Below are 12,673 nucleotides of genomic sequence, written 5' to 3' on the forward strand. Positions count from 1 at the left end.
AGTATATTGCACAGCCACGTAGTATATTGCCCAGCGACGTAGTATATTGCCCAGTGACCTAGTATATTGCCCAGTGACGTAGTATATTGCACAGCCACGTAGTATATTGCCCAGTGCGACGTAGTATATTGCCCAGTGACGTAGTATATTGCCCAGTGACGTAGTATATTGCCCAGTGACGTAGTATACAGCACAGAGCCACGTAGTATATTGCCCAGCCACTAAGTATATTGCCCAGCCATGTATGTCACAGGTTAAAAAATAAAAAATAAACATATACTCACCTTCCGAGGGGCCCCTTGTAGTTCTGTCGCCTGTGTTCGGTTCAGGCGGCAGCTTCCGGTCCGAGGGTGTGATGACGTCGCGGTCACATGACTGTGACGTCACGGCAGGTCCTTCTCGCGCAGGCGCGCAGGGCCTGCGATGACGTTGCGGTCACATGACTGTGACGTCATGGCAGGTCCTTCTCGCCCAGGTGCGCAGGGCCTACGATGACGTCGCGGTCACATGACTGTGACGTCATGGCAGGTCCTTCTCGCGCAGGCGCGCAGGGCCTGCGATGACATCGCAGTCACATGACCATGACGTCATGGCAGGTCCTTGTCGCACACCAACCTTAGCACCGGAACCTGCCGCTTCCATGGACCGGTCACCGGAGCGTCAGAAGGGCAGCGGAAGGTGAGTATATAATGATTTGTTTTTGTTTTTTTTTATTTTTAACATTAGATGTTTTTACTATTGAGGCTGCATAGGCAGCCTCAATATTAAAAACTTGGTCACACAGGGTTAATAGCGGCGGTAACGGAGTGAGTTACCCGCGGCATAACGCGGTCCGTTACCGCTGGCATTAACCCTGTGTGAGCCGTGACTGCGGGGAGTATGGAGCTGGCGCCCGGCACTGACTGCAGGGGAGTAGGGAGGGACTAATCGGACTGTGCCCGTCGCTGATTGGTCGCGACAGCCATGACAGGCAGCTGGCGAGACCAATCAGTGAATGAATAACCGCGACCGAAGTTGCCGACAGAAAGACGGAAGTACCCCTTAGACTATTATATATATAGATTTTATCCACAACAGAACACCGATGAACTTTGGACATTTTTCCATTTCGTTTGAAAAAAAAACAAACAACTAATTTAGATATTGATGGCAGCAACACAGCTCTAATTAGTTGTGCCCGGGTTATGTCTATCATTGCGTAACAGCTGTTTTTTTTATAATAGTCTGTAAATGTCCAGAAGTGAGGAGATAAATTGTTGGAGTTTTGGGAGACGAATGTTGTCCCATGCTTGTCTGATAAAGGATTCCAGCTGCTCAAAAGTTATGGGTCTTCTTTGCCTGATTTTTCATTTCATAGTGCACCAAACAGAGGAGTTCAGCACTAGGAATGTGAAACAAGTGAGCGGGCCACTAAGCAGGTAATCATGTTAACAACTACTGTGACGCCCCCTAATCATGGTGTTATGGACTGACCTGGGTTGCAGTAGTGGTGCACTACTGCAACCACTAGGGGCAGCACGGGTAGGTAGCGTAGTCAGGGATAGCCAGGAGTCGGTACACGGAGTAGCAGTATAATGGAATGAAGCAGCAGGTGAAAGGAAGCTTCACTAGAGGCTGGTCGCTCAATAATCTCGCAAGGAAGGGAGTGCAATACCAGGTTTAAATAGGGTGTTCAATCAGGGTGACGACAATCAGAAACAGCACAGGTACGAGTATTTTGGTTAGCATGGAACTGTCCAGCAAGCGGAATAGCTCAGAGGGAAGAGCTGCCACCTGGTGCACAAGAGCTGCTGGGTTTGAGTTCTGACACATGGGTCAGTAGATGACATTGCTGTTACTGTATATAAATACTAAAACCGATATTACCACCATATAGTGACCATATAGTGGTAGACACCAGATCTGCCGAATGAAGTACAAGGGATGTCCAGGTTTAGCACGAAAGTCTGCAGTCACTCTATATTACTGCCGACTTATGAATTCTCACAGCGCGCACATTGTATGCTGTCAGGATTCTTCGGTGCCAGCAGCTAGATGTGCGCGGCCTCACTTAATTCACTTGTATAGAGCGAGGTCTCACACGTCTAGTCAGAAGTATGCATATCACATACTTGTGGTCACATGACTACCTTCTCCCGGCACTAGATATCCTTGACAGTATCAAGATTGTTGTTGGAATACCCGGGGCCAGGGGCTTCTTCCCTGTCCATAACGCTAGGGGCGCCCTAGCTATCCCTGCTTCCCAGATTACTTCTGATGTGGAAAATGCCGGGACCACGTACCTTGTTGATCTCCTTAATCAGCCCTATATCTGTCACCCTCCCCCCACCCAGGAAAGTGGGGAGTAATAGTGTACGAACATACACAAACCAGACTAACAATGGAGGACGTACCGGGATAAAAGAAAATACCAAACATACAAATATGCACTCACAGACAACAGAGAGGAGTACCGGGGAGAAACAGATGAAAAACCAAATAGAACAGGATGAGGAATTGCACACAGCTGAAACACCAAGCAACAGTCACAAATCATCACTCCAAACGCCACTACCAACAACCAACACCTCCACTCCACACCAGACAGTACAAGAGTAACACTGGAAATCCAGATCCAGAGGAGAGTATATATAGGAGAGGGGAAGAACCAATACCGAGCAGCTGAGATCCTCCAAGCAGGGAGACCTCAGAAACTATAAGCTGAATAGTTTAACCCCTGCACTGCTAGCAGAAACCTGCACCATTTAATATGAAGGAGAAGTGCTTCTAATCAGTGCAGGAGTACATGAAATTAGACTGTGTCGTGGTAAAACAGTGACAGTGTGTAATCTGCATGTTCTGAGGATTCTCAAGTCTGCCTTCACACATAATGATTGCAGACTTTCATGCTAAACTTGTACAACCCCTTTAAGAGATTACAGTGCAGTTGTAGATTGTGACTTACAGATGCTGCCTATACACACACTGTATGATAGCCACCCCCACTAGTCCTCACAAAATCTAATGCTCCTAAAGCCCCGTAAACACAGTATAATGCCCCCCATAGCTTCATTATACCCAGTATAATGCCCCCCCACACTGTGATGGCCCCCACAGTAGTTCTCACACAGTATAATGCTTCCCAAAGCCCTCTATATACAGTATATTGCCCCCTGTATTGAGTATGTTGCTCCTTGTACTGTATTATTGCCTCACAGTTGTCCCCATACTGTATGGTGCCCCCACAGTCTCCCTATAAGTGCTATTAAAATGAAACATCACTATCATATACTCAACTAACTCTGGATCCTGGCTAGGCAGACAGCGGCAAGGTGGGGTCAGACCGATGTCAGAGTACTGGCATGATTTTATCACTGCGTTATTCAACCCCCACCTTGGACTCATCCAAGCCATTCTGTAAGCCTCAGACTTAGCAGACCATGTCTTCCCTGCTCTATCATAGAGTTTAACCTCTTTCCAACCTTAGACGTATATATCTAAAGTTGGCTCCCCCTGTTCGCTGCAGGCTCTGATGATGAACCCTCAACTCTTCCAGCATATGTCAGCTGATTTAAACATCTGACATGTGCCAGTGCCCCTAACAGGCGCAGGTGGAATCACGATCCACCCGTGGCTGTTAATATGTTAAATGCCGCTGTTAATCTCTGACGTCCAACATTCACCTTCTGACATGTGCTCATTGTCTTGTTCTGAATAAGATATGGCTATAAGAGGAAAATTCCAACTCTTTGCATTCTTGTTTTCTTTACATAGCGTATCAACTTTTTTGGAATTGAGGTTGCGGAAAAGAAAACAGAGTTACAAGACAATACAGTGGTTAATCCTCATTTTGAGGAGGGGATCTTTATATCCTGCTTGTTATCTCACCACCATTTTTTACATGATTTTTTAATAAATTTTGGATTTTATTACTACTTAGCATCTCGCTGGAACATCTCTACAGTCAGGTGTAAAACAGCCAGACACATGACAGTGAAGTGGAGAAAGGAGGGACATTGATGATTTCCTGGGACATATAGAGTAATTTTCTTTATATATTTGCCAGTTTTAATGTTCATATGAGATTTAATAGAATTGAATGAGTAAAATAAAAAATTAGTAAAATAATGTTTGCTGTTCCTTACAGTCAACTATCTCCTCAATTTGAGCATTTCTGCATGAACTAAAATATCAACCTTTAGGAAGTGTTTACATGCTGCAATCGAGTTGAGTTTACTTTTTCCCACAATACTGGTAGAACTTTAACCTCAGTTTCTACTGCTGCCAGGTATTGAGGTGCCAGACTCGTGCGAGTTTCACATAAGTGTGACCCCGGCCTTAAACGCAATAGCTGTTTAATTTAAAAGAAATGGGAAAAAAAATTGTGTGATGTTTATAGCATGGGAAAGGGTTAATACCCATGGATCTTCCCAGGCTATGAATATCGGCCCCCAGCTGTCTGCGTAGCCTTTACTGACTATTAAAATAGAGGGACCCAAAAGAATGACATGGGGTCATAATTTATAGCCAAAAAGGCTACGCAGACAGCTGCGGGCTGATATTCATAGCTTAGAGAGGGGCCATGGATATTGCCCCCCCCCCCCCCCCCCCCGGCTACAAATACCAGCTCCCAGCCACCCCAGAAATTCTGGCACTTAGCCTCTCTCTTCTCACTGCCCTGTAGCGGTGGCATATGGGGTAATAAGGGGTTAATGTCACCTTTGTATTGTAAGGTGACATCAAGCCTGGTTAGTAATGGAGAAGCGTCAATAAGACACCTGTCCATTACTAATCCTATAGTAGTGAAAGGGTTAAAAAATACACACAGCCAGAAAAGGGTATTTTAATATTCTTAATTTCACCATACTTACAACCACCATCGATCACCTGCAAAAAATAATAAACCAACCGTATACTCCCTGGTCCGACGCAGTCCAATTAATAACGTGTCCCACGACGATCTCTCCTATAGAACAGTGACATCGGGTGATGTCATTGCTCTATAGGCTTCCCACAATGCACTGACAGGAGACAATGGCTCCTGCAGTGCATCGCTGAAGAGGTTACTTGAGTTCATTCTCTCGCTTTATGGCAATGCTGAGTGGGAATTTTCTCACACAGCATTGCCCAAGAGAAAATTAACTTAAGTGACCTCTCTCCCGGCAGCGGCGGAGGGATATACATCGCGGAGGATTACCTCCGCTGTCAGTTCATCGCGGGGCCCCTATAGAGCACGGACATCGCCCGATGTCGGTGTTCTACACGAGAGATCGTCGTGGGACACTCGTTATTAACCGGACTACGGCGGAAAGGTAAGCATAGGTTGGTTTATTATGTTATTTTTATTACAGGAGAATCGAGGGCTTCGGGGACTAGGTGTTTGGTAAGTATGTACTCTATGTTATGTGTTGCATGTTATGTGCATGTCCTGTGTGTTATATGTTGTATGTTCTGTATGTTTTTTTTTTAACTGCTGAACACAGCCATTGTCTGATGGGACTACTTTCCCATCATCGGTAATGCTGTCATTGTTGGTTGGGAGCAGTAATCCTATCAAACAATGGCTGTTTGCACAGACCCACACACACCCAGGAAAATACAGACCCGCACACAGACACCAGCGCACACACACACACATAGCTCCGCCCACACTCTGCCCACACACCCCCTCCTCCCGATCTGCAGCGTTTCATCCGCAGCAAAACCACAGATCTTTTTTACATCTCCGGTTTTGCAGCGGACTTGACTGACTCAATGGAAGTCAATGGGTGCAGAAACGCTGCAGATCCACAAAAAGAATTGACATGCTGCAGAAAATAAAATGCTGCGATTCCGCGTGTTTTTTTCCGCAGCATGTGCACAGCGTTTCTGTATTATTTCCTATTGATTAACATTGTGTGCACAATGCACTGCGGATTTGAGGCAATTCCGCGCATCCAAAAACTCTTCGAAAACGCATCAAAATCCGCAAAGTGTGCACATACCCTAAAGTAAGTAGTTATGAGTTTGCAGAGAGAGATTGATGAAATCGTTGGTGATTTTAATGCTCTGTTTAAGCTTTTTAAGTTTCCGGTGTTTTTGAAGAAAGGAATATCACAATGGGATCCATTGGAAAATGAAAGGAAGTCATAAAACAATTCTGAAAAGAGGCTAAGAAATAACAGAGCATTAAATCTGATGAACCTTGTTATAAATCATTGGGGTCCAGCAAGATTCCTTGGGATCAACAGATTTTACATAATCCTGGCACCACTATGAATATGAACCATGGCATTAGTGTGAACAGACCCTGAAGAAATTGAGCGCTTTCTTCTGTACGAAATGCGGGATCACATTTTTTTTGGCTTCTGTGCTTTAGAGAAAAGAATGCTAGGCATGTTATAAAAACCACAGCTGGGCTTTCAGCATTCTTAATTCCCTTGCAACTCTTGCGCTGTGATCCCTTGTAAGATGATTTAGCAAATAGCAGAGTATGGATTTTGTGGACTTTTTCTAGTCGTAAATATCTCGTAAAGTGACATACTATTATTCAGTGATATTTTATTTTACCAGGTATTATCTGGATTATATTTAGCCTTTTTTATTGTTTGCTTTTTGAAGCCGTGAACGGCAAAGTGCTGTTTTGGCTTTTGTTAGCAACTCCTGCACTATGATCTTTTAATTTCCTCCAAATGCATGAAATCTGTATATAGGAGCCAAAAATGCAGTAATATGAAAATCTCAAAAAGGGAGCTAAAAGATATTGTTGTCCACCAGAGCGAGAACTGCTGCTGCCAACAAGGAGCGTCTGCATTGATGGATACATTTAATAAGAATATGTTTAATAATATTTCATACTAAGCTTTACCTTTGTACCTAACAGCAAAATAATTGCAGTTTGAGAGGATTATAACCCCACAATAACATTGTCGGAAGAGAGCAGGAAATGATAAAAGGATTAATAAAAAATAGTGTTTATAAGCTAGCACCAGCCAGCAGAATTAGCAGCATTGTTACAGAAATAAGCAAGAATTATTTTTAAGACATAATAGAAAATATTACAAAAAAACGGATGTCTGTACTGAGCATCTATTAGCAATAAGACCACTATTCATTTTGCATATGTTTTGCCATGAATGCCTGAAAATAAATAAACAAAATAAATAAATGCTACAAAAAGTGGGGACACTAATGGAGAGTGCGAAGGTTGCAGGGTCCCATTTGTCCTTTCGATATACAGTATCAGTGTATAAAATGATCACGTGTCTTTGAGGGGGTCTTAGTATAGTTTTGAATTTATGGCTTTTCATAAGCAATATTTAGCAGAAGACCACACAAAATACAACTCAAAGCTAAACATATCCAAGCTTTTGGCATCTCCTTTGCCTTCCACAAGGCACCAGCCACATTTTTAGAACTTTTCAGAAAAGTCTGGTGGAAGTTGGGGAAAAAAAAACAAACAAACACCATTTTCTTTGCAAACAATTGTGTCATGGGGCACTTCAAAAATTTCCCCCAATGTGTACACATGCACATTAATTGTCCCTGATAAAGAGACTATCAGGCCATGTGCACACGTTCAGGATTTTTAGCGTTTTTTTCGCATTTTTTCGCTATAAAAACGTGATAAAAACGCGAAAAAAACGCTAACATATGCCTCCTATTATTTTAAGTGTATTCCGCATTTTTTGTGCAAATGTAGCCTTTTTTTCCGCGAAAAAATCGCATCGCGGAAAAAAAAGCAACATGTTCATTAAAATGCGGAATTGCGGGGATTCCGCACACCTAGGGGTCCATTGATCTGCTTACTTCCCGCACGGGGCTGTGCACACCATGCGGGAAGTAAGCAGATTATGTGCGGTTGGTACCCAGGGTGGAGAAGAGGAGACTCTCCTCCACGCACTGGGCACCATATAAGTGGTCAAAAAATAAGAATTAAAATAAAAAATAGTCCTATACTCACCCTCGATGTCCCTCGCAGTGTTCCCGCCTCACCGCTGCACGCTGCCGTTCGGTTCCTGTAGCTGGTGTGCGGTGAAGGACCCTGCCGATGACGTCACTGTCCTGTGATTGGTCGTGAGCGGTCATGTGACCGCTCACGTGACCGTGACGTCACGGAAGGTCCTGCGCGCACACACCAGCTATAGGAAGACGAACGGACGCCGCTGATGAGATGTCTGGGTGAGTATAAGCATTTTTTTATTTTTTTTATTATTTTTAAACATTCTGTCTTTTACTATAGATGCGGCACAGGCTGCATCTATAGTAAAAAGTTGGTCACACTTGTCAAACGCTATGTTTGACAAGTGTGACCAACCTGTCAGTCAGTTTTCCAAGCGATGCTACAGATTGCTTGGAAAACTTTAGCATTCTGCAAGCTAATTACGCTTGCAGAATGCTAAAAAAACGCAAAAAAAAACGGAAAAAAAACGCAAAAAAAAAAATGCGGATTTCTTGCAGAAAATTTCCGGTTTTCTTCAGGAAATTTCTGCAAGAAATCCTGAACGTGTGCACATGGCCTTAGGGTCTGTGCACAAGTTTCCGGTTTTTTACGCGTTTTTTTCTGATTAGATTTGTAACAAAACCTGAAGAATTTCCTAGTGCCAGCAAAGGGAATGAGATTTATGAAGTCTCATGCACACGTTGGTTAACTTTTTGTTACAGATTTGTAGCAGATCTAAATCTGCAGCATGTCAATTCTTTCAACATTTTTGCTGCAGAAAAATCTCCAACAAAGTGAGGAAAAATCTGCAACAAAAACGCATGTAAAAACCTGAGTCAAAAACAAGCCTTTTTTACGCAGCGTTTTTCCAGCCAAGAGATGCAGAAATTTCTGGTGCAAATACTTAATTATTATTATTTATTATTATTATTTATTATTATAGCGCCATTTATTCCATGGCGCTTTACATGTGAGGAGGGGTATACATAATAAAAACAAGTACAATAATCTTAAACAATACAAGTCATAACTGGTACAGGAGGAGTGAGGACCCTGCCCACGAGGGCTCACAATCTACAAGGAATGGGTGAGGATACAGTAGGTGAGGGTATAGCTGGTCGTGCAGCGGTTTGGTTGATCTGTGGTTACTGCAGGGCCAGTTTTAGACAAAGTAGGTAAGGTGGCAGCAGGGTCATTGTAGGCTGTAATTCTTTCTGAAGAGATGGATTTTCAAGTTCCATTTGAAGGTTCCAAGTGTGGTGGATAATCGGATATGTTGAGGTACAGAATTTCCAGAGGATGGAGGACACTCTGGAGAAAACCTGGAGGCAATTAGGTGAGGAACGTATAAATGTGGAGAAGAGAAAGAGGTCTTGGGAGGACCAGAGGTTGCGTGTGGGGATATATTGGGAGATTAGTTTGGAGACATACGGAGGAGACAGATTATTATGAACAGCTTTGTAGGTCAGCGCTAGAAGTTTGAACTGGATACTTTGGGGAATTGGGAGCCAAAGAAGGAATTTGCAGAGAGTAGAAGTAGAGGTGTAGCGAGGAGAGAGGTGGATTACTCAGGCAGCAGAGATGAGGACGGACTGGAGAAGTGTGAGAGTGTTAGCAGTACAGGATACCACAGAGGAGAATATGTGTATGTAGACTGTGAGCCCTAAGGGGCAGGGTCCTCTCTCCTCCTGTGCCAGTTGTGACTTGTATTGTTTAAGATTATTGTACTTGTTTTTATTATGTATACCCCTCCTCACATGTAAAGCGCCATGGAATAAACGGCACTATAATATGAAATAATAATCATATTATACAGCACTGTGTACTTACAGTTGCTCATTTTGCCTTTCTATCCAGCTAATTGTTCTCATTTTCATTAGGTCTATGGCATCACGTGACTAAAACCTGACTAGCTGAATCCTTCTAAGCTCTATGTAGAAACAGGAGGTACATTTTCCCTGTACGAGTTATGAGTCACTGCAAAGTCAATGGCAGGTTGAGGAGGGAGCACTGGGTTAGGAGTTGACGAGGGGAACATTAAATGCAGGGACAAGAGAGTTCCCTTTTCTACATAAATCAGAGAAAAGAGAAGTAATTCTGGGTAGAAGGGCAGAATGAGCAATTGTAAATACACAGTGCTATAGGATATGATGATTGCAATATATTAAGAGGATAAAAACTTTGATGCGAGTGCTTCTTTAAAAACTAGATTCAAAATGAGACTGAAGTTTTTTTAAGCCAATAAATTGTTTTTATAGAACGAATATTATTGTATTGTAAAAGGACACAAAACACTTGGCCGTAGCAGACATTATTTATAGGACAATTAAGGCTAAGCTTTCCTTTGGGTGTGCTTCCCTGAAGGAAGTTAAATAAGGAAATGTTCGTCAGTATTGTTTTATTTACATTTTTTGTATCCTGGTCTTGTTTGAGATCCGTGACTTTGCACTGTGTCCACTTCCTGCATGTACAGCTAAACTAACAGAGGCAAAAATCAAATTGTACATGATTCTATTAGAAGTAATAGGCAGATAGGCTGTGGTGCCTCGTCGAAAGCATACAGCGGCACACAGAGAGCCAGCTGGCCGAAAACATATAGTTAATAGAAACATTTTCCCGGATCCACCAGTGTTGTGATACCCACCACAATTCAGGAAGTCAAAGGAGTTGTTCTGTCTAAAACCAGAACATGTTTTTTTCTGGGTTTAAAACACCTTGACGATTCTCTGATTTCGGGCCTGGCTTGGATAATTTTGGGAGCTGTGTTTGGGCGCTCCTCTACCCTGCATTTTCTCTCTTATCTGGTCCATAGGGTTTGGGGTAAAGTATTATGTTCATATTGTTTATTGTGAGTTGTGCGTTTTCGATGATTTTTTGGTGCGCATTTCACATTCCTTTGTTTATTTAGTTTTCTTAGTACAAAAGTGCTGCAATTCAATGGAAACAAGGGGAAAACTTGTACTTGGTCTGATGTAAAGGGAAAAGCCTGTCATCCATCAGCTTTTTGCTACCTTATCTGAGAGCAGCGTTATGTAAGTAAAGAGACCCTGATTCCAGCGATGTATCACTTAGTTTATTGTGTGCAGCTGTTCTGACACAATCAGTTTTTGTGCATTTTTCACCCACTCCTGGCATTAGCTTACAAAAACTCACCAAATACTCAACGTGCGCCCGTCGCCTTTAAGGGTTGATGCGCGCGCTGATACAGTTACATTCTGCGGCAGAACAGGGAGAATCGAACTCCCTGATCTGCCACCCGCCCATTATGGGGCCCTGAGCAGGCGGGGGGCCCGGTGCCAGCAGTGGGCCCCCCACCCGTCACCGCAAGGTGGTTCTTAATTGTAGTTCAGAGTGTCACATCTGAACTATGGTGAAGAACCAGTCTGTTTGAAATGCGTAAGGCCATCAGTTTCCCGGGTTACTTGCTTTTTTTCTAAATTAATGGTTTTATGCCATAATTTTAACCATGTTACACATTAAAGATTTTTGTTTTTAAATAACTTTTCACCATTGGATCTGCTGCTGGATACCTTCCCTTCTTTGATATCGCTCATTTGCTGCTAACAAGAACTTCTTTCCGTGCACGGCCATTAGATTCTAGCTGGATTTTTTTTTCCACTAAGTTTTTTGTTTTTGAAGCAGGGCAGTATGGGAAATCATACTGTGCGGAGAACTGTCGAGACATCATGCTGTGTGAGGGAGGCTGGGGGTACATCGTTCTGCCGTTTTGCCGCGACAAATCAGCGACTTGGATTTCCATGACAGACAGAGGCCGCGACCAATGAATATCCGTGACAGACAGACAGACATAAAGACAGACAGACAGACGGAAGTGACCCTTAGACAATTATATAGTAGAAGAGACAAAGAGGCTGAAAGATGAAGTTTGTGGAGCCATAACCTGCAGAGAGGGAGAGGAGTGCACCAGGTATGTACAGCAGCCATCATCTACTATAGAGAGCTCACATGCGCCCATGATAGCGAGACTCCAGGATCTGATGGGGAAGGAACTGAACTCAGGATGCAGATACAGTTAATCACAATTGTGGCTCCCAGTTCTGTCATTCACCATGTGCATTTGTATCTCCATGAAGCATCATGTCTGCTGCACGTTGTATAGAGTGGGACAGTGGATTGAGGGAATGAGGCTAGGTGAACACCTTTTCATTTTTTAATTGATCACTCAGTACTTGTGCGGAGGCCAGATTCTGTGTGGGGGCCCTGATAATGTTTGGGATCTCATTAGGTTAAGTGAGGGCTGTGACTTGTCATAATACTGTGTGGAGGTTGTGGGGTCCATCATACTGTGTGCAGAGTGCTTGGGTGGCCATCATACCATGTGGGGGAGTTTTGGGGCCATCATACTGTATATAGGGGAGCTGTGCTCTGTGTGTGTAGGGGTATTTATTAGGGCTAAAATACCTTGATGAAGCCATCATAATGTGTTAAGGGCATGTGGGTATCATACTGTGTGGAGGTTGTGGGGGCATCACACTTGTTTATGGTCCTAATAACACTACTTTTCCATGATGTATGCCTGCTAATAAAAAATCTCTGCTTTCAATTCTCTCTACAGCTTTTAACGAAAGACCAGTTGCAAGCTTAGTTCTAAAGCCTGATAGTAGTGTCTCATAAAAGACCAAGATATTACCAGACGAAGACATCACCAGACGAGAACATCACCAGATGAAGAAATCACCAGATGAAGAAATCACAAGACGAGGACATCACCAGATGAAGAAATCACCAGATTAAGAAATCACCAGACGAGGA

Source organism: Ranitomeya variabilis, chromosome 8, assembly GCF_051348905.1.
Source record: "Ranitomeya variabilis isolate aRanVar5 chromosome 8, aRanVar5.hap1, whole genome shotgun sequence".
Taxonomy (NCBI): Eukaryota; Metazoa; Chordata; class Amphibia; order Anura; family Dendrobatidae; genus Ranitomeya; species Ranitomeya variabilis.